We start from the raw sequence: 21,493 nt of genomic DNA, 5'->3' as shown, positions 1-21,493 counted from the left end.
GTTTACTTCACTCTTCGAAGTTCATTGTGAACTGATTTCGTGTGGATATATTTTGCAAGTGAAACATTTTAAAATGCTGTTGCAATTAAATATTTTAAATAATACTTTCCATTAGGGCATTTTTTTTAATTCTTTCATGGGATGTGGGCCTCACTGGCTAGGCCAGCATTTATTATCCATCCCTGGTGGTGGTGAGCTGCCTTCTTGAACCGCTGCAGTCCATGTGGTGTAGGTACACCCACAGTGCTGTTAGGGAAGGATTTCCAGGATTTTGACCCAGCAACAGTGAAGGAACGGCTGATATATTTCCAAGTCAAACTGGAGTATGGCTTGGAGAGGAGCTTGCAGGTGGTGGTGTTCACATACATCAGCTGTGCTGTCCTTGACTTTCTAGGTGGTAGAGGTTGTGGGTTTTCTAGGTGCTGTTGAAGGATCCTTGGTGAGTTGCTCCAGTGCATCTTGTAGATGGTACACGCTGCTGCCACTGTGCGTTGGTGACGGAAGGAGTGAATGTTTGTGGATGTGGTGCCAATCAAGCAGGGCTGCTTTGTCCTGGACAGTGTTGAGCTTATTGAGTGTTGTTGGACCTGCACTCATCCAGGCAAGTGGGGAGTATTCCATCACATCACTGACTTCTGCCTTGTAAATGATGGACAAGCTTTGGGGAGTCAGGAAGTGAGTTACTCGCTGCAGAATTCCCAGCCTCCAATCTGCTCTTGCAGCCACAGTATTTATATGGCTGGTCCAGTTCAGTTTCTGGTCAATGGTAACCCCCAGGATATTGATGGGGGAATTCAATGATGGTAATGCCATTGAATGTCAAGGGAAGATGGTTGGGTTCTGTCTTGCTGGAGATGATCATTTCCTGGCACTTGTGTGGTGTAAATGTTTACTTGCCACTTCTCAGCCCAAACCTGAATGTTGTCCAGGTCTTGCTGCAAATGGACACAGAATGCTTCAGTATCTGAGGAATCACAAATGATGTTGAACATTGTGCAATCATCAGCAAACATCCCCACTTCTGACTTTATGATAAAGGGAAGAGCATTGATGAAGTAGCTGAGGATAGTTGGGCCTAGGACACTACCCTGAGGAACTCCTGTAGTGATGTCCTAGAGCTGAGATGACTGACCTCCAACAACCACAACCTTCTTCCTTTGTGCTAGGTGTGACTCCAACCAGCGGAAGGTTTTCCCCTGATCCCCATTGATTCCAGTTTTGCTGGGGCTCCTTGATGCCACACTCAGTCAAATGATGCCTTGATGTCAAGGGCAGTCACTCTCACCTCAGTTCTTAAGTTCAGCTTTTTTGTCCATGTTTGGACCAAGGCTGTATTGAGGTCAGGAGCTGAGAGGCCCTAGTGGAACCCAAACTGAGCGTCAGTGAACAGGTTATTGAGAAGCAAGTACCGCTTGATTGCACTGTCACGACACCTTCTATCACTTTACTGATGATCGAGAGTGGACTGATAGGGTAGTAGTTGGCTGAGTTGGATTTGTCCTGCTTTTTGTGTACAGGACATACCTGGGCAACTTTCCACATAGCTGGGTAGATGCCAGTGTTGTAGCTGTACTGGAACAGCTTGGCTAGGGGCATGGCTAGTTCTGGAGCACAAGTCTTCAGTACTATTGCCGGAATATTGTCAGGACCCATAGCCTTTGCAGCATCCACTGCCTTCAGCTGTTTCTTGATATCACGTGGAGTGAATTGAATTGGCTGAAGAATGGTATCTGTGATGCTGGGGACCTCCGGAGTAGGCCGAGATGAATCATCCACTCGGCACTTCTGGCTGAAGATTGTTGAATACTACAATCTTGTCTTTTGCACTGATGTGCTAGGCTCCACCATCATTGAGGATGGGGATATTTATGGAGCCTCCTGTCTACCACCATTCATGACTAAATGTGGCAGGACTGCAGAGCTTAGATCTGATCAGTTAGCTCTGTCTGCTGCACACTGCTTCCACTGTTTGGCACACAAGTATTCCTGTGTTGTACCTTCGCCAGGTTGACACCTCATTTTTAGGGGTGCTGCTCCTGGCATGTCCTCCTACACTCTTCATTGAACCACCGTTGATCCCTGGCTAACTGGTAATGTTGAGCTGGGGATATTCCAGGCAATGAGATTTCAGATTGTGATTGCATACAACTCTGCTGCTGCTGATGGCCCACAGTGTCTCATGGATGCCCAGTTTTGAGTTGCGAGATCTGTCCCAAGCCTATCCCATTTTGCAGTGGTAGTGCCGCACAACACAATGGAGAGTGTCCTCAATGTAAGGGTGGGACTTCATCTCCATAAGGAATGCAGTGGTGACTCCTACCGATGCTGTCATGGACAGATGCATCTGTGATCGATGGATTGGTGAGGATGCAGTGAAATAGGTTTTTCCCTTTTGTTGGTTTTCCTCATCACCTGCTGCTGACAGTCTAGCAGCGATGTCCTTTGGGACCTGCCCAGCTTAGTCAGTAGCAGGTGTATAGGGTGTGCCTCCTAGAATAAAAGAGTACAATTTCTAATAAGATGGGCTTTACATGACCTAGACTGGATTGTGTGCACTAGACGTTGACTATGAAGTAATAACATTCACTATGTTTTCTGTGATCTCACATTGTGTTTATCCACTATTATTAAGTAAAGAAAACTGCTGCAATCAAACACATTAAGAAAGAAACAGCTGAACCCCACTTTGGATCCAAATTGAACTTAATCAGCGGTCGTTCAGCATGATTTGGGACACAATATTCTATATGTAGTTGTTTTTGGGCAGGTACTTTTTAACCACACCCAACTTATTCTCTGGGCAGGATCTTCCGGTTGGCAAGCGGGAGCTGGGCCCGCTCGCCGACACGTAAAATGACATGGGATGACATCGGCTGGAACTCCCAATGACACCCCGCATCATTTCCATTTTCAGGTAGGCGGGGGGGCAGCCGAGTCAGCTGTGCACCCGCCGACCTGTCAACGGCCTATTGAGGCTATTGAAAAACTAATTTAAATCATTAATGGACCTGCCCGTCCAACCTTAAGGCTGGCGGGCTTCGGACAAAGCGTGAAACCTCATCCACAGGCGGGACGAGGTTTTCACGAGGGTATTTAAATTTTTATTAAAGGTTTCAATAAATGTTACGGACATGTCCCAACTCATGTGACAGTGTCACATGAGGGGGACATGTCAGGAAAATTTTTTTATCGTTTGAATTACAAATTTTAATTCTGAGCCAATCTCCCTGGGGCAGCGCTTAGCCTGAGAGAGATCTGTGCGCTTATTGGCACACATGCGCGAAAGAGCACACTCCCGGCTGAGGGAATCACCCCCGCCCACACTGGGAGCGCACAGCACTTCCGAGCGGATATCACACGGGGGCGGGCCTTAATTGGCCCACTCACATAAAATGGTGGCCTACCCCCGATCGGGGGCACTGATCGGAGGTGTGCCCACCCATGCCCACTTCCGCACTTACCTCCCCCCCCCACAACGGAGGGAAAATTGCTCCCTGTGTCGCATTCAGCTTCTCAGTACTTGAAGACTACTTGCACCCGAAGCATCAGGTGTGAACAAATGACCACTTATATGGTCAGCATGAATAGTATCAGCTTGTTTCATCAATATACAGATTCTCCCAAATTGGTTGCCACAAGGGATTTTGTGAATTTCCTTTACTGTGAATCTTGAACTGAGTCTGAACAGTGTTAATCAAGTAGGCTTGTCAAGTAGAACTTTAGTTTCTCCCAGTTTCATTTATGGATCCCAATTAAATACTACTTCCTGAGAATAAGCATATTTCTCATTCCATACTTGTTTATGATGCAATGAGAAAAATTGATTAGCAGAACATAATCATGAGCACAGCATTAATGAAAAGCTAAGATTCAGATGTAGAGAAATGTTGCTGAAGTTGTGCAGGATTTGTAGTAAAATGTGTAGATAAGTTTCCTGCAATTTTAGATTTTTGATGTCAGAAATAACGCTAAGGACATCTCTACCCAATACATTGCATCAGGAGGGGTCTCTACTTGTGCAATCTACTGGTATGCCACCTGATGTGCTCTCAAACATAAATAAGGGACAAAGTGTCCTCTATATACTGTGTAGATTAGAGGACTGTCAGCGATAAGTTACAGATGTAGATCACTTTTCTTGCTAGATTGAGGTTTTTTTGAAGCTGTACAAGTGCTGCTGGCCTGAAACCAACTCACAACCACAAACACATCTGTAATTCATCCCAACCAGCTGTTATACTGATGGTCAATAGCAATCATAACGTTCCAGACACATTTAAAGTCACACTTAACAACCTGCCCAGAGTTACTGGCCCATCCAATTCTTGTAAGATCATACCCTGGGGGATAGTTCCGGCATTCTTTCTATTCATGGTAAACTGTCGTACATCTTTCCAGCCATGGAAATAAGCTTGCTTTAATAGATCAACAGCAATAGAATATCCCTCTATCCTTCATCTCCCAGTGAACAGCAATCGATGCTTGTGGAAACAAAAGAAATTAGAGTCTAGACAAAAGAATAGGCATCTTTAGGTTCATTAAATATGAACACAAACATTTCAAATACCATGGTAATTGGGTGCAATGGTGTTTAAACTTGGCCTGAGTTTTGTACTGCTTGATGTTGACCACATGCATAATGGAGGGGAGTGGTATGCAATGGCTTCCTTAGGAAGGACAGCAGTTGTAGCATAAGGGGTTAATTCTAACTGTGTGATATGCTAATGAGACATTATACATCATCACAGGAGTGATGCAATGTCTCATGATCTTGCTCTCTTTTGTAAACCCCATGGCAAGATGAAGTCATATTAACATGTTTCTTGGTAAAATTAATGTTTTTCTTACCTCTGCAGACTCTGTACATATTCTGTCTTAGCACAATGAGACCAAGAATATTATATGGTGACAGTGAGTGTAAGAACAAGCATGGAATAGTATCTGCCATTACCAGAAAGCTTCAAGCAGGTTGCAGGCTTCAACCAAGCAGAAGCGTGGCTGAATTGGTACTGAACATTGGCTAGATATTGTACCACACGGACCTCACAGCAAGCAGGTCAGTATGCTATTATATGCAATGGGTGACTGTGCAGCCCTAGTTAGGCAAGAGATCGATGAAGAAAAAGTTATTTACGATGAAGTAATGAAAACACTTGTGTTCAATCTGTAAAAGAATACCATTGTTGAGTGGGCTAAATTTAACAAATGTACCCACAACAAGTGAAAAGAATTGATACATTTATCAATGATCTGTCTCAACTTGTAGAGAACTTTGAATATGACAGCTTAAAAGCTGAATTTATCAGGGATGGAATTATTTTCTTGGATGAAGCATTGTCTGACCACTCTCATGGTCGAGAGATGATTTAACCCAAACAAAGACAGTTTGACTGAGCAGACAACCTGAGGTCATGGGTGATTCAGGGTGACAGTGAGAACCATATGCCAAGAACAAATGACTCAATATGATAAATTTAAAAGCAGGGAAGCTACATACAAAAGCAGGGAAGGCAGGAAGAACATCCATCAACCGCCTCAACTGTAATCAGTGTGGCAGCAGAAAACACAGGTGGGAAAATTGCCAAAGAGGCCGAATGCCATTTTTGCTGAAAGAAGGGTCACTTTCAGACTATGTGTCACAACCAGAAGCTAGTACAGAATAAGCAAAAAGACAAGCCTTCAGGAGATGGAACGGTCCATGAAATAGAGAGTACCAGTAATATTGAGATGCCTTTACTTGGGGAGATCCAGGAACCTAGCAGAAGCTTCTGGGGTGCTGATATCCTAGCAGAGGGAGACAAAGCACACTTTAAGTTAGGCACAGGTGCAGCAGTTTCGGTTCTTTCTGTTGCTGAACCATGGTTGGAGAAATGTTCTCTTCAGCCATCGTGCAAAAAACTACACAGGCCAGAAATTTTAGAACTCAAGGTCATAGGACAACTGAATGCAATCCTTCAATATAGGAAGTGAAAAATCACTGAAACTTTATACCTGATCCTGAACCAGAGCTGTTCAATCTTAAGCAGGAAAATCTGTACCAACTTACATCTGATTTGCAGGGTGGAGGAACTGGAAAGCTGAGAAGATCAGCTAAAATCAGGTTTATTCAACCTGTTTGCCTGGGGGGCCAAATTTCCAGTTTTTTCTCACTCAATCGTCCGATGAGCAGATTTTGGAAAGATACATCAATTTCCAAAAAAAAAAATTGAGTATGAAGAAAAGAAACAACTTGCTGAGCAAAAATAAAGCAATGTCAAAGCAACAAATTGATTTCTTTTAAAAAAGGAGTAATTAATAAAAATGACCGCTGGAGTGTAAGAGGGTGAGTGTGTGTGTGTGTGTGTGTCTGTCTGGCTTATTCCTATTCTCAAGGTGTTTACTCACTCAACCTCACCCATTGTGAGAGTGGGTGAGAATATGTATTGGTGCATGGGGATGAGGGTGACTGAGAATCCTGAGACTGGGAGTGAGCCAGACACACACACTCACACAAACACACTCTCTCTCACACACGCATACACACTCACTTCCTCCCCCCTCACACATGCATTCACACTCATTCCCTCCCTCTTTCTCTCACACTTGCTCACTCACTCTCTCACAAACACACACACTCTCTCTGATTCACTCTCACACACCCACTCACTCTTTCCCTCTCCCTGACACACACACTCACCCTCACCCTCTCCCTCACACACACACACTACCCCTCCCCCTCAAAGCACACCCACCCTCTCCCTCTCTCTTACACACACACTCACCCTCTCCCTCTCTCTTGCACATGTAGAAACACATTCACTCTCTCCCTCTCTCACACACATATTCACTCAATCTCTCCCTCTCACACATTCTCTCTCTCACTCACACACACAACACTGGTAGCCAGTCTCTTCATCCCCCCAACCACCCAGGCCCCATGGCCTTCTCTCCCTCGCCTCCCTGGCCCGGCAGCCTCTCTCTAACCCCTGGGCCCCACAGCACCATTTCTCCCCTGGGCCCCGCAGCACCTTCTCTCCCCGAGACTCCACAGCCTCTCTCTGTCTCTCCCCAAGCCCTACAGCACCTTTTCTCCCCAGGGCCCCTCTCTCTCTCTTCTCCCCCCCATGAAATCCTCTCCCTCCCCCCAGTATACTTACCACTGTGGGTGATCATTCCTCGTCCTAACAGAGATTGTTTCTTTTCCACATTTACTGCTGATAGCCGCACTAGTGAGCCTAACAAGAGCAAATGCGGGCAAGTAATGGCCTGTGATTGGAGGGGCAGCCCGTTGCAGAATTTTCAACTCCAATTATCTATGTTACCAGAATTTTGAACAGAGGCTTTACATTTGGCATTACATCAATGCCAGAAATCTTCCAGAGGGAGATGTCAAGTATCCCAGAAGGGCTGGCTGCAGTCATAAGTCACATGGATGATGTCCTGATCCATGGATCCACTCAGATAGAACATGACTCTAGAGTGTGAGCTGTGCTATAATGCCCACAGGAAGCAGGGCTTACAATCAACCAGAAATGCAAATTCTCGCAGCCGACTGTCAAGATCCTTGGGAATGTTATGGATGTACCCAATGCCAGAGTTGATCCACAAAAGACAAGATCAATCAAGGAGCTTCCAGCTCCTCACAACATGACTGAGCTCCAGAGATTCATGGGAATGGTAAACCAAGTTGGAAAGTTCCTGCCCATCACAGCTGTCGTCAATGAGCCACTATGTCAACTGTTACAACAAGACAACACAGGCTGCTGGGAGCAAGCACAACAGAGGTCTTTTGAGAAATTCAAAGAGATGCTGATATCACCTGATATTTTAGCTCACTTTGACCCAGAGCTACCCACTATCATTGCTGCAGATGCATCTTCTACAGGACTGGGAGCTGTATTCTTTCAGATACAGATGGATGGAAGCAGAGACCAAATTACTACACATCCTGCTCATTCACAGTGACAAATGCAGCAATAGAGAAAGAAGCATTAGATGCTACATGGGCTTGTGAAAAGTTTGCAGATTATGTTTTTGATCTCCACTTCAGGATAGAGGCAGGCCACAAACCTTCCCTGACACACTTCAATTCAAAGGATTTAGCAAAAATAACTCCATGAGTCCAACAATTCAGACTGAGCTTGATGTTTGATGCAACGACAAAGTATGTTCCAGAAAAACAGCAGACTACAGCAGATGCTTTGTCCTGTATCCCAGTGGCAAGGCCTGAACAAGGTGAAGTAGCCTTGTTGAAGAGATAGAAACTTTTGTATTGACAACAGGTCTACCAGCAACAACTAAGCAACTGATGGAAATCAGAGATGTACAGAAATCTGATGAAGAATGTGCTCAGGTCAAAGAGTACTCCACTGCATCAAAGGATAGCCAGCATACATGCCATATTATGAACAGAGAGATCACCTCAGCGCAGTGGATGATTTATTCATCTATGACCAAGGCAGTGGTCATTCCGAGAGCTCTGAGACTCAGTCTGCAGCGATTGCACCAAGGACCTTTAGGCATCACAAAATTCGAGCCTGAGAAAAATATTCTGTTTGGTGGCCAGGTCTATCAAAGTCGTTGGGAGAGATGATATCAAATTATAATACTTTATTCATCACTAGGAGATAAGAGAACCATTGATGTCATCTTCATTTCCATCAAGAGCATGGGAGCATCTTGGGATGGATCACTTTGGACAAAGGTAAGATGTTCTTGGTCATAGCAGATGACTGTCCAGTTAGATAGAAGTAAATCAACTGCAGAGTCACAATTCTGAAGCATGATTATATTGCTGAAAGAGATATTTTCAACACTTGGAATGATAGATCTTATAGTCTCGGACAATGGACCACAGTTCACCAATGAATACTTGAGTTCGCAACATTGTGTGAACATGTCCATACTATTAGTTCACCAAAATACCACCAAGCCAGCAGTGAAGCTGAAAGAGGAGTGTGGACAGTGAAAGTATTCCTGAAGAAGAATGATGAAACTTACACTTCTGAGCTATCATTTGACTCCACTCCAAAATGCCTAGGTACCATGTAAACATCTAATGGATAGAAGACTGCGAACTTGACTCCCTACTCTCCCGCACACACGCATGCTCCATGTACAAGTTGATGACTCAGAAAAAGCAAGAAAAAGAGGATGAGTATCATTCCAGCCAGATGTGGAACTATGCAAAATGTCAGAAAGCACACAACCTGCCAGACCTCCAATTAGGAGAGCCAGTTTAGATCCATGAACAAGCTCACGATGGACAAATGGTTGAACAGACACCACACCCATGGTCCTGCCTTATTCAAATAGGAAATGGCTTTTCCAATGAAACTGACATACACTAGTTGCCACACAGAAGCAATCTCATACATAGTCAAAGCTGTCATGCACACAATCGAACAGACCAGAGATGCTGCGCTCATCAAGAGATCCAGATGACAGCCTGATTGCTGAACCGGAGTCATCTTTCAATTCTCCTTCTGGCCAGCAAAGTCTGAGAAATCACATCCCCAATCTCATCCAAAGGAGCTGAGGACTCGTTTGGGTACATTATGAAACCGCCACGGTTGTCACTATAAAAACTAAATTGAACTAAGGCACTTTAGGGTGGGATGTAGTATAATGGGTTATTTCTAACTGTGTGATATGCTAATGAGACACATTATACATCATCACAGAAAGTGATGCAATGTCTCACGATCTTGCTCTCTTGTAGACCTCATAGCAAGATGAAGCCACTGTAAGACATTTCTGAGTAAAGTTAATGTTTTCCATACCTCAGCAAATTCTGTAAATAGTCTGTATTAGCACAATGAGACCAAGAATATTGTAGTGTGCCGCTATTCTAGGAAGGTTGCTTTTAAAACAAAATCAAGGGTGATGCAGGTTTTTGGAGATACAGCAGAACATCCAATTCAATGTGACAAGAAGTTGCTTTTACTTTTTTATTTGTCAATATCTCTTTGAAATAAACAGCCAAATCACACATCATAAAAGATGTGTGACAGATTTTCTGATTCTAAACTTCTGTATAAAAATGTTCTGATAATGAGGAGTGTAACACAAATGGAATTGTAGGAATAGAGATCCCTTCGTGAACTGTGTTTTCTATGCTAACACCATTCTGGGTAATCTTTCATCAGAAAATAACCAAATTTAAGTTTTGTTGAATAATCTTCATTGATGTACAAAGTAAGGGATTTAACAGTCATGTTTATCAGCTTTTTTAAAAATAAAGGATGCATGAAATATACAGAGCTCAACAAAGACTTTAAAGCGCATTCCACCTGCATTCTTAAAGCTTAACAGATAATTGATCTTACATTAAACCCCAGCCCAAACATTTGAGGTTACATATCCGAGTTGCTTAAATCTTGAACTGTTGCTCAGGAGACTGTGGCAGGTTGAGGCGGATACCCACATTAAAAAGGGTAAGAAAATGCTGTAACTAGATGGTAGATGGGTCAGTGCACCCTCCTGAAATATTAATCATTTATTATTAGCTCGACCAAGTGTGCAAACTATTTCAGAAATTAATGGATTGCAAAACAAGCATGTAACACAAGGATAATACAACCATAGCTTATGAGACTAGTTAGAACAAGTATTAAACAGGTGGAGAAAGTTTAATGAAGGACAAAGAATAGAGTCAAGAATGAGGACTGGATGTTTAGAAATTAACAAAAGGAGACCAAGAAAATAATAAGATAGGCAAAGGGGAATATGGAAAGAAAAACTTGCAGGCTGTAGTAACAAAGTTTTGGATTAGGAGATCAAAGGTATGCGTTTGTTAACATAGATTCAGTAATGGTAATAATAAAAGATGGAGGTCTTGTGGTGCAGATGTTGTGTCCCTATCTCTGGACCTGAAGCTCTGGGCTCAAGTCCCAATTCAGGACTTGATGGCTATGGAAGGTGTGTTCATTACGTGGCCAGAACAGGTTGATTAGCAGCCTCTAAATCCTTCCACTATGCCTGATGGAAGGCAGTAAGAGCAGGAGAGTTTCCTGGTCAGCCATACTGCAGAAGGCAAAGGCAAACCATTGCAGTACTTTGCCAAGCATAATCATGGACCCACCCAATGGAAGTCCATGGTCACCAATGCCCTCTTGGCACAAGGTAGTTGAAGTAAGAGTTGGAATAATAAAGGATAAGATCATGGTAGAAGTGGTTTTTCATATTGTATGTAGGAGACGCAAAATTGATATTAGTGAAGGGACGAAACTTCAAGTTATTAGTGTGAACAGGAAATTAATAATAGTTAAAACAATGGAATTGAAACTAAACAACTCCACAGGCCAAGATGGTTTCCACTCAAGGTCATTAAAAGAAAAGGTGAAGAGATTGAACATGTAGTAGTTATAATCTTCAAATATTCAGTGGACTGGAGGACAGCACTGGAGATTTGAAAGGTAACAATGGTGCAGCATCTTTTAGAGTAAAAAGAGAAGGGTAAGGAGGATTTTCCCTACATTAAACCAGAAAGTGGCTTCTACACTGAAACTTTCAATATGCACTCCTAGCAGACAAAACTCTATGATCAGAGTGCAAATTGTACCCATATAGTGATAGGATATCAAAACCCTCTTTGCCAGACTGTATTCTTGGACACAATAGGTTTGAGAGATATTGTTAAATGGATTTAAGATCCCCAAATGAAGCTTATAAATGCTGTTTAATTCTGAACAGCATCTTCCACATGAAAGTTATTCTACAAAAGTTCCTGTGGAGTCTTGCATTGCATTTTGTGTTTAAAATAAAATTGTGATGTCAGTAAATAACCAAATTTCCTCCCCCCACACTCCCACACCCCCCAAAATCTTCAACAAGAATCTACATAGAATTATGACTATGGATCTTGGAAAGTAAAATATCAGTTGTGTTCATATTCCATCTCTTAATGACAGGGTTGAGATTTGATTGTGGATGCTTACATGAACATTTGGCTCTTTTGAAGATCATGGTGGTCTTTTAAGTAACTTTGGATAACAATGGGAGTATATGCTTACAGTGAAAAGTGAGTGCCACTCACAATACAGACTGTTACTCAAGGAAGAATGCCTAGAACAATACAACATGAGACAAATCATCTTCACCAGCTTTTCCTGTGACCTGTTGAAATATTATAGATTTAATGTTCCATTTTAACAATTTGCTTCAGGTTTTGCTGTAGGCTTTGGGGATGATAATTCTACTATAAATGTATGTCAGTGTGATTACTAAGAGCACAACTTTTAATTACATAAAATTCACCATTTGTGTTTACTTTGTATTTTGTATTATAGTGTGGTGTAAAAAGTTAGCATTTAGTACTAACTGTGTAGGTTGCTTTGTAGGGCTCACACAACATAATCATTCATTTTCAGTAAGAGTAATGAAGCTACTGAAGAGCATTATTTTACAAAGCAGATGTTAAGGTTGTACTTACTCAACTTTAGCTCAGAACTGTTCCTGGAAACAGTTTTCATCAACTCAGACTTTGAATCATTGATGTCCCACGATCTGACAAAAATCTTTGTGGCAAACGGAATATTCATGTAAGGAAATTGGATAAATTTACTTTATTGTTTATTTAATTAAGTCATTTATTTAACTTTAGAAAAGTCTTAGAAAATCAGAATTGTGTCAAATAGTTAGCTGACTGAACATAAACTCTAATATATGGTGATGGATTTTCCACTGTGATTTTTACCAATGTCAAACTACCAAAAAAACACAAAAGAGCAAATGATCTGGCTGCCACAAAGCCAGTGAACAGTCAAGAACCCTCAGGTGTCGTAAGTTTTTTTAAGAGCCAAGTTACTGAAATCAGCAATACAGGAATAAAATTCTTAAATATAAAGTTAATCACCATTTTCATGTTGATTGTGTTACTATTTAGAATGTAAATATTTGAATGCATTTTTCAAATCTGACATTGATGAATGCACATATCCTGAACCAATATAATGTATATACATACTATAAAGCTAAACTAAAGAAAATATTTGGCAGCTATAAGTTAAATAACTTGGAATAGAATAGAGATAAGTATCCAAATTAACGATTGGCTGAAAAGGTAATGGAGAAAGGGAGAGTGCATAGGTGTGGTAGTGATAACAAGGTCTTTTACAGTTGTTTCACAAGGTGTTTACTAAAACCCACTTTCGCAGCCATATCTCCTTTCTCAGTGACTGTCTCCATCTCCGACTTACCCCACGTGGATTTCAACTGAAATCTCAACCCTCTTGTTTCGAACCCACGCAGGATTGCAGGTATCTCCGGGACATAAAACGTTTCTCGGACTGCTGTTCCCGTCACATTCTGAGATCCACACTCAGTGCCATGCGCCGCCATATGAACACACTCGACTTCTCCCTCCAGCAGCACCGCTGTACCCTTTTTCAAAGCTACGCATGCCCCCAGTTTCATTTTATTCTTCGTCTCATCTGACGCCTCAACAAGAAACTTTTGCTCTTTCTCTCAAGTGCTAATGAACGCAAGCTCCAACAATTCATTGACACCAACACCCATCCAGGACCCTCCACCCCTGCCTGTCCCTCCGTCCCCACCCTTTCTTCCAGTCCCAACCCCAGCCATGTATTCACTATACCCCCGACATTCTCTCTCCAACGCTGAACGTTCAGTGCCTAGCAAAGGACTTAGTTTCATACCCTTATGCCCTCATCTCAATGAATTTCGGGCTCAGCACGATGCTGAACTCTTCTTCCGCCATCTTCGTCTCCATGCTCACTTCTTTGAGCAGGAGTCGTCTCCCCGTTCAACAGATCCCTTTACCCACCTCCAATATTCTCCCTCCACCTGGACCCCTCTCTCTGGATTCTTACCTTCTCTTGATCTTTTCACTGAGAACAGTTGGCATGACATTAGTCGTCTCAATTTCTCTGCTCCTCTCACCCACTCTAACCTGTCTCTCTCTGAACTTGCTGCATTCCGTTCTCTCAGGTCCAACCCTATCATTGTCATCAAACCCGCTGACAAGGGTGGTGCTGTTGTTGTCTGGCGCACTGACCTCTACCTCGCAGAGGCTGAGCGTCAACTCGCAGACACTTCCTCCTACCTCTTCCTGGACCATGACCCCACCACTGAATGTCAAGCCATTGTTTCCAGGACTGTCGCTGACCTCATCTCCTCTGGAGATCTTCCTCCCACAGCTTCCAACCTGATAGTCGCCCAACCTCAGACGGCCCGCTTCTACCTCCTACCCAAAATCCACAAACAGAACTGTCCCGGTAGACCGATCATGTCAGCCTGTTCCTGCCCCACGGAACTCATTTCTCGTTATCTTGACTCCCTTCTCTCTCCCCTTGTCCAGTCCCTTCCCACCTACATCCGTGATTCCTCTGACACCTTTTGTCACATCAACAATTTCCAGTTCCCTAACCCCAACCGCTTCCTCTTCACCATGGATGTCCAATCCCTCTACACCTCCATCCCCCACCAGGATGGTCTGAAGGCCCTTAGCTTCTTACCCGAATAGAGGCTTGAACAATCCCCATCCACCACTACTCTCCTCCGTCTGGCTGAACTTGTTCTCACGCTGAACAACTTCTCCTTCAACTCCTCTCACTTCCTCCAAATAAAAGGTGTGGCTATGGGTACCCACATGGGCCCCAGCTATGTCTGTGTCTTTATGGGGTATGTGGAACATTCCTTGTTCCAGTCCTACTCCGGCCCCCTTCCACAACTCTTTCTCCGGTACATCGATGATTACTTCGGTGCTGCTTCATGCTCTCGTCGGGACCTGGAAAAATTTATTAATTTTGCTTCCAATCTCCACCCCCCCATCATTTTCACGTGATCCATCTCCCTTCCCTTCAACTTCCCTTCCCTTCCTTGACCTCTCTGTCTCAATTTCTGGTGATAGACTGTCCACCAATATCCATTACAAGCTTCCCGACTCCCACAGTTACCTCGACTACAGCTCCTTACACCTCACTTCCTGTAAGGACTCCATCCCATTCTCTCAGTTCCTTCGCCTCCATCTCATCTGTTCTGATGATGCTACCTTCAAAAACAGTTCCTCTGACATGTCCTCCTTCTTCCTTAACCGAGGTTTTCCACCCACGGTCGTTGACAGGGCCCTCAACTGTGTCTGGCCCATCTCCCGTGCATCTGCCCTCATGCCTTTTCCTCCCTCCCAGAAACATGACTGGGTCCCCCTTGTCCTCACTTATCACCCCACCAGCCTCCTCATTCAAAGGATCATCCTCCGCCATTTCCACCAACTCCAGCATGATGCCACCACCAAACACATCTTCCCTTCACCCCACCAGCGGCATTCCGTAGGGATTGTTCCCTCCAGGACATCCTGGTCCACTCCTCCATCACCCCCTACTCCTCAACCACCACCTATGGCACCTCCCCATGCCCACGCAAAAGATGCAACACCTGCCCCTTCACTTCCTCTCCCCTTACCATCCAAGGGCCCAAACACTCCTTTCAAGTGAAGCAGCATTTCACTTGCATTTCCCCTAACTTAGTCTACTGCATTTGTTGCTCCCAATGTTGTCTCCTCTACATTGGAGAGACCAAACGTAAACTGGGCGACCGCTTTGCAGAACACCTGCCGTCTGTCCGCAAGAATGACCCAAACCTCCCTGTCACTTGCCATTTTAACACTCCACCCTGCTCTCTTGCCCACATGTCTGTCCTTGGCTTGCTGCATTGTTCCAGTGAAGCCCAACGCAAACTGGAGGAACAGCACCTCATCTTCTGACTCGGCACTTTACAGCCTTCCAGACTGAATATTGAATTCAACAACTTTAGATCTTGAACTCCCTCCTCCATCCCCACCCCCTTTCCATTTCTTCCCCCTTCCTTTTGTTTTTTCCGATAATTTATATAGATTTTTCTTTTCCCATCTATTTCCATTATTTTAAAATCTATATCTTTTATGCCCTGTTAGCCTTTCCACCCCACCCCCACTAGAGCTGTACCTTGTGTGTCCTGCCATCCATTCTTAATTAGCACATTCGTTTAGATAATATCACCACCTTCAACACCTCTTTGTTCTTCTGTCTGTGACATCTTTTGATTATCTGCTCCTATCACTGCTTGCTTGTCCCTACAACCACACCCCCCCCAACTTGTCTCCCCCCACCCCCCCACCTTAAACCAACTTATATTTTACCCCTCTCCTAATATTCACTCAGTTCTGTTGAAGGGTCATGAGGACTCGAAAGATCAACTCTTTTCTTCTCTGGCGATGCTGCCAGACCTGCTGAGTTTTACCAGGTAATTCTGTTTTTATTTTGGATTTCCAGCATCTGCAGTTTCTTGTTTTTATCTTTTACAGTTATGTTAGGAATTAGGGGAAATTAAGGACTCTGTATAGCCATTGAAGGGTTCTGCAGCGAAGATTAGTTCTAAGGTCTGATTAGCATTTTATACAGCAACTTTGCATCAGATTTTATTACAGAAAATGACTCCAAGTTCCTAATGCCACATCAGAGAATTAATGTTAGGACTGAACATATAGAAGTGGATGCAGAAATTGTTCTCACAAGAATCAGTGCTCTCAAAGCAGATTGGGCTGATAGCCAAATGGTGCCCAACTTAGGGTATTGAAAGACCTGGGAGCTGTGTTACTCAAAAAAATGCATCTTATATTTAAACATTCAGCTCACTGAGGTCTGGGATTGTTTCTCTAACTGTGGTGTCTATATTTGAAAAGAACAGTAAATCTTAACCAGTTATTTCCAAGTATATTAGAGGTGTGTTGTATAGAAATAGTCATTTGGTAGTACGGAACTTGAGATTTGCTGAAAACAGACATTTTGTCGAAGCTATTTGTCTTGTACTTATCAGGACAATCGCAAGAACACCAATGTCAGGGGAAGCAACAACCTTATACTGCATGAGAAGAGACTGCTGATTGGTTGGCAAGTGGACTCTGATTGGCAGAGGTGTTGCCATAAGAATGCGGCAGTTAATGGTACTGACAGTCAGTTGCCATGTAAAGTTGTTGCTTTCCCTGACATTGGTATTCTTGCGATTGTCCTGCTAAGTACCAGGACAAAATGCTTCAACAAAAAATCTGTTTCCAGAAATACAAGGCAGAATTTTGCCCTTGGCGTGCAGGCTCAGTGGGGGCAGTCAGGAGTGTCTGGGAAGGCAATTTCACGCTGGGCGGGCCAGAGCTGCCTGTGCAGAAAGGGGGAGGAGGGCAAGCGGACCTGAGTGCGCGCTATATAATTTACCTGAGGCAGAGAGCTGACAGGGAGATGAAGGTATATGAAAAAAATAATTTGAAGATAAAAATGTAATGAAACATGTCCCCTTATGTGACTGTCACATGAGCAGGGACATATTATTAATGAAAAATTAAATCTTTTATTCTATTTTTATTTGCTTTCGGAAACCTCATCCGACCCGTGGATGAGGTTTCCAAAAAAGTGCAAAGGCCGCTTGGACTTTTCGTCCGCCCACCAACCGTGGGGTTGGACAGGTAGTGGAAAATTTATTTTAATTAACTTTTTAATGGCCTTAATAGGCCTTTTCATTGTCGGCGAGCACACTGCCAACTCTGGCGCCCGCCCGCCGACTGAAATATCGCGTGACTGTGCGATGACATCAAGACGCTCATCCGATGTCATCACGTGTCATTTTACGCTCGGTCGGGTTAGGCACGTGCCCACCCGCTGAATGAAAAATTTTACTCACGGTGTTTTGTATGTATTGAAATAGAAGGAGCTATTTTAGAATTGCAGCATTTTATTTTTTATTCATCTATGAGATGTGGGCTTCACGGACTGAGCCAGCATTTATTGCCCATCCCTAGTTGCCCTTGAGAAGGTGGTGGTGAGCTGCCTTCTTGAACCACTGCAGTCCATAACATGTAGGTACCCCCACAGTGCTGTTAGCAAGGGAGTTCCAGGATTTTGATCCAGCGACAGTGAATGAATGGTGATATATTTCCAAGTCATGTCGGTGAGTGACTTGGAGGGGAACCTCCAGGTGGTGGTGTTCCCATCTATCTGCTGCCCTTGTCCGTCTAGAATGGTAGTCGCTGTGTGTTTGGAAGATGCTGTCGAAGGAGCCTTGATAAATTCCTGCAATGCAACTTGTAGACAGTACACACTGCTGCTACTGTGTGTCGGTGCTGGAGGGATTGAATGTTTGTGGATGTGGTGCCAATCAGCCAGGCTGCTTTTTCCTGGGAGGTGTCAAGCTTCTTAAGTGTTGTGGGAGCTACACTCGTCCAGGCAAGTGGGGAGTTTTCTATCTCACCCCTGACTTGTGCCTTGTAGATGGTGGATAGGCTTTGGGGAGTAGGGAGATGAGTTACTCATTGCAGGATTCCTAGCCTCTGACCTGCTCTTGTAGCCACTGTATTTATATGGCTAGTTCAGTTTCTGGTGGATGGTAACCTCTAGGATGTTGATAGTGGGGGATTCAGTGATGATAATGCCATTGAACATCAAGGGGCAATGGTTGGATTCTCTCTTGTTGGAGATGGTCACTGCCTGGCACTTATGTGGCACAAATGTTACTTGCCACTTGTCAGCCCAAACCTACATATTGTCCAGGTCTTGCTACATTTGAATACGGACTGCTTCAGTATCTGAGGAGTTGCAAATGGTGCTGAACATTGTGCAATCATCAGCGAACATCCCCACTTCTGACCTTATGATGGAAGGAAGGTCATTGATAAAGCAGCTGAAGATAGTTGGACTGAAGACGCTACCCTGAAGAACTCCTGCAGTGATTCCTGGAGCGGAGATGATTGACCTCCAACAATCACAACTACCTTCCTTTGTGCTAGGTATGGCTCCAACCAGTGGAAAGATTTCCTCCTTATTCCCATTGACTCTCAAATTGGAATCACGAAAAGGAGGTCCTGCATCACCAACCTGCATAAATAATTTGAGGACATCATAATGTTGATGGATAATAAAAGGCCAGTACATGTTATGCATCCAGATTTTGAAAAACTGCTGAGTAGGGTTGATTCTTGCTGGATTGGCCAGCACATTCAAAATTGGACAGAGAATCATCTGCATATATGGACAGAGGATGATATTAAGGGCAGCAGTTCTGTATGGAGGCTGATCATCAGTGGAGATCAATGCTGTCACCATCTTTATTCACACATTTCATTTGGAAATCTTCATTATTGCATCAATTCTACTACTACCACTTACTAGCACTCCTTGAGAATTGAAAAGCAAAGTTCAAAAACTTCAATCAACAAATTCACATCAAGAAAGAAATCACACAAAATGCCTTATCATTAAGTACATTGGGGTTGTTAGGTTTACTCAACAAAAACAACTTCTAAACAGTAATAAACAGCTTGCTCTTTGCCCTTTTCATTTATTCACTGCACTGGGGCTACTTCCTATTTTACAACCTCAATCTCATTGCAATTATTTAGACAGAACTGGTAATGTTGGCACCTTTATCAACTAGATTGTACTTGAATTTCGCTCTCATAACTATGAATAAGTGAAACATCCATCATTAATTAACATTTTTAGATGGCATATTTGCATCAAATAATTGGTTGATGTAAATATGCTAGTTTTATTGATAAGGTTGTTGACAATTCTCCAAAGAATAGTCCTGAAAGCGTGAAGAATACATAGGGCAGGATTTCCCGGTTGACGAGTGGGGGGAGGGGAGGTGGGGCCCACTCGCCAGCGCGTAAAATGATGCGGGATGATGTTGGGCGGAACTCCCGAAGTCCCCCGCGTCATTTCAATTTTCAGGTCGGCGGGGACGCAGCCGAATCAGTTGTGTGCCCGCCGACCTGTCAATGGTCAATTGAGGCCATTTAAAAAGTAATTGCTCTAATTAAAGGCCCTGCCAGTCTAAACCTTAAGATTGGTGGGCTTCAGAAAAAGCATGAAACCTCGTCCACGGGCAGGATGGGGTTTCATGTAGGTTTTTTAAAATTCAATAAAAGTTTAATTAAAAGTGATGGACATGTCCCAACTCATGTGACAGTGTCACATGAGGGGACATGTCAGGGAAATATTATTTTTCTATTTTTAACATTTTTCAATTTACATTGATCTCTCTGAGGCAGCACTTAGCCTCAGGGAGATGAGTGCGGTCTTTCGTGCACTTACGCAAAAGAGCGCACTCTCAGCTTAGGGAATCCCACCCCCCAGCCTGCACAGGGCTTCCTGGTGGACATCACACTGGGTGGGCCTTAATTGGCCCACCCATGTAAAATGGCAGCACGTCCTCAATTGGGGGCACTGACCGGAGGCGCGCCTGAACGCACCCACTCCTGAACTTCCTCCCCAATGGGGGGGAAAATTCTGCTTATAAAGCTAGAAAAGATTCTCCAATCTCAGTCACAACAGAATCTGTCAGCAATCTTCCAGGATTTTTCAGTATCATGTTTGCACAAAAAACGTTTTTTGTTCAATTTACCTTAAGTGATATTTCAATAACTAGGTTAGGGATTTGTTGACAAAAAAAAATCAACATTTTCTGGCCTTGTGCTCCAAAGCTTATTAAAAATGCACTTCACTCTGTTTTGTTTTTCCAACAATGCGCAATCATGCACTGGAGTGTAATCTTACTTAATTTCAGTCTAACAGGACTAGAAAAAACAGAGTACATTTTAATAAACTTGGAATAACGTTCTGTGCAGCGTGTACATAGACTACTTCCCAAGCAACATTAATTTGTTAATCAAAACAGCTTGCCAATAAATTAAGTAATATTAAACCTTTTTTTTCCATAATATATTCGAGATTTTGTTAATGCATCAAGCTTCACCTAGCGAGAATGAGTCCAACATCCTTATGTCAGATTCTTTACATACGCTATTCTCTTCAGAATAATTCTAATAAATGCGAGCTGGCTGCACTGTAAGGCAAGAACCATTTGGATAAAGTATTGCTGTAACACCCTATGGCATAACTACAATTTGCACATTTCAAGATTACAGGAAGCAGGATGAAGACGCTCTTTGACTGCTAATGTTTTCCTCATTGGTGACACTGGACAGGTATTCACACTCAATAAGGAAAGCATTAGCAGTCTAAAAGCTAGTGCATGGTTCAAAAAGTAATCAAAAAGCTAATAGAATGTTGGCCTTTATCTAAAGAGCGTTGAAATTCAACAGTATGGAAATGTTGCTTCAGTTGTACAGAGCCAGGGGCAAAGTGCATCTGGATTACTGTTTTCAGTTTAGGAAATGTTACAGGAGGTACTCTGGTTATGATTAGATAGGTAGGATTGGAACCAGGTGAGAGCAGTCCCTCCCAACCATGTGATGGAGGGGGTGACAGTGGAGAAAGATGGTGTGGTCAACCGCGTCAAAGGCTGGAGCTAGGTCAGGAAGGATGAGAAGAGCTAGATTACAATGGTCCCAGTCAATAGAAAGTAATTTGTAACTTTGCCAAAAATCGCTTCAGTACTGTGGCAGATTCAGAAATCCATTTGGAGGTGCTCAGACATGGAGTTGCAGAATAGGTGTGCATGGGTTTGGGGGGCAACAAAGCATTCAAGAATTTCAGAGGAAAATGAAGTTCAAGGTGGGCAATAG

Source organism: Carcharodon carcharias, chromosome 25 (genome assembly GCF_017639515.1).
Source record: "Carcharodon carcharias isolate sCarCar2 chromosome 25, sCarCar2.pri, whole genome shotgun sequence".
In the NCBI taxonomy this organism is placed as follows: Eukaryota; Metazoa; Chordata; class Chondrichthyes; order Lamniformes; family Lamnidae; genus Carcharodon; species Carcharodon carcharias.
Note: the sequence above shows the minus strand (reverse complement) of the source record.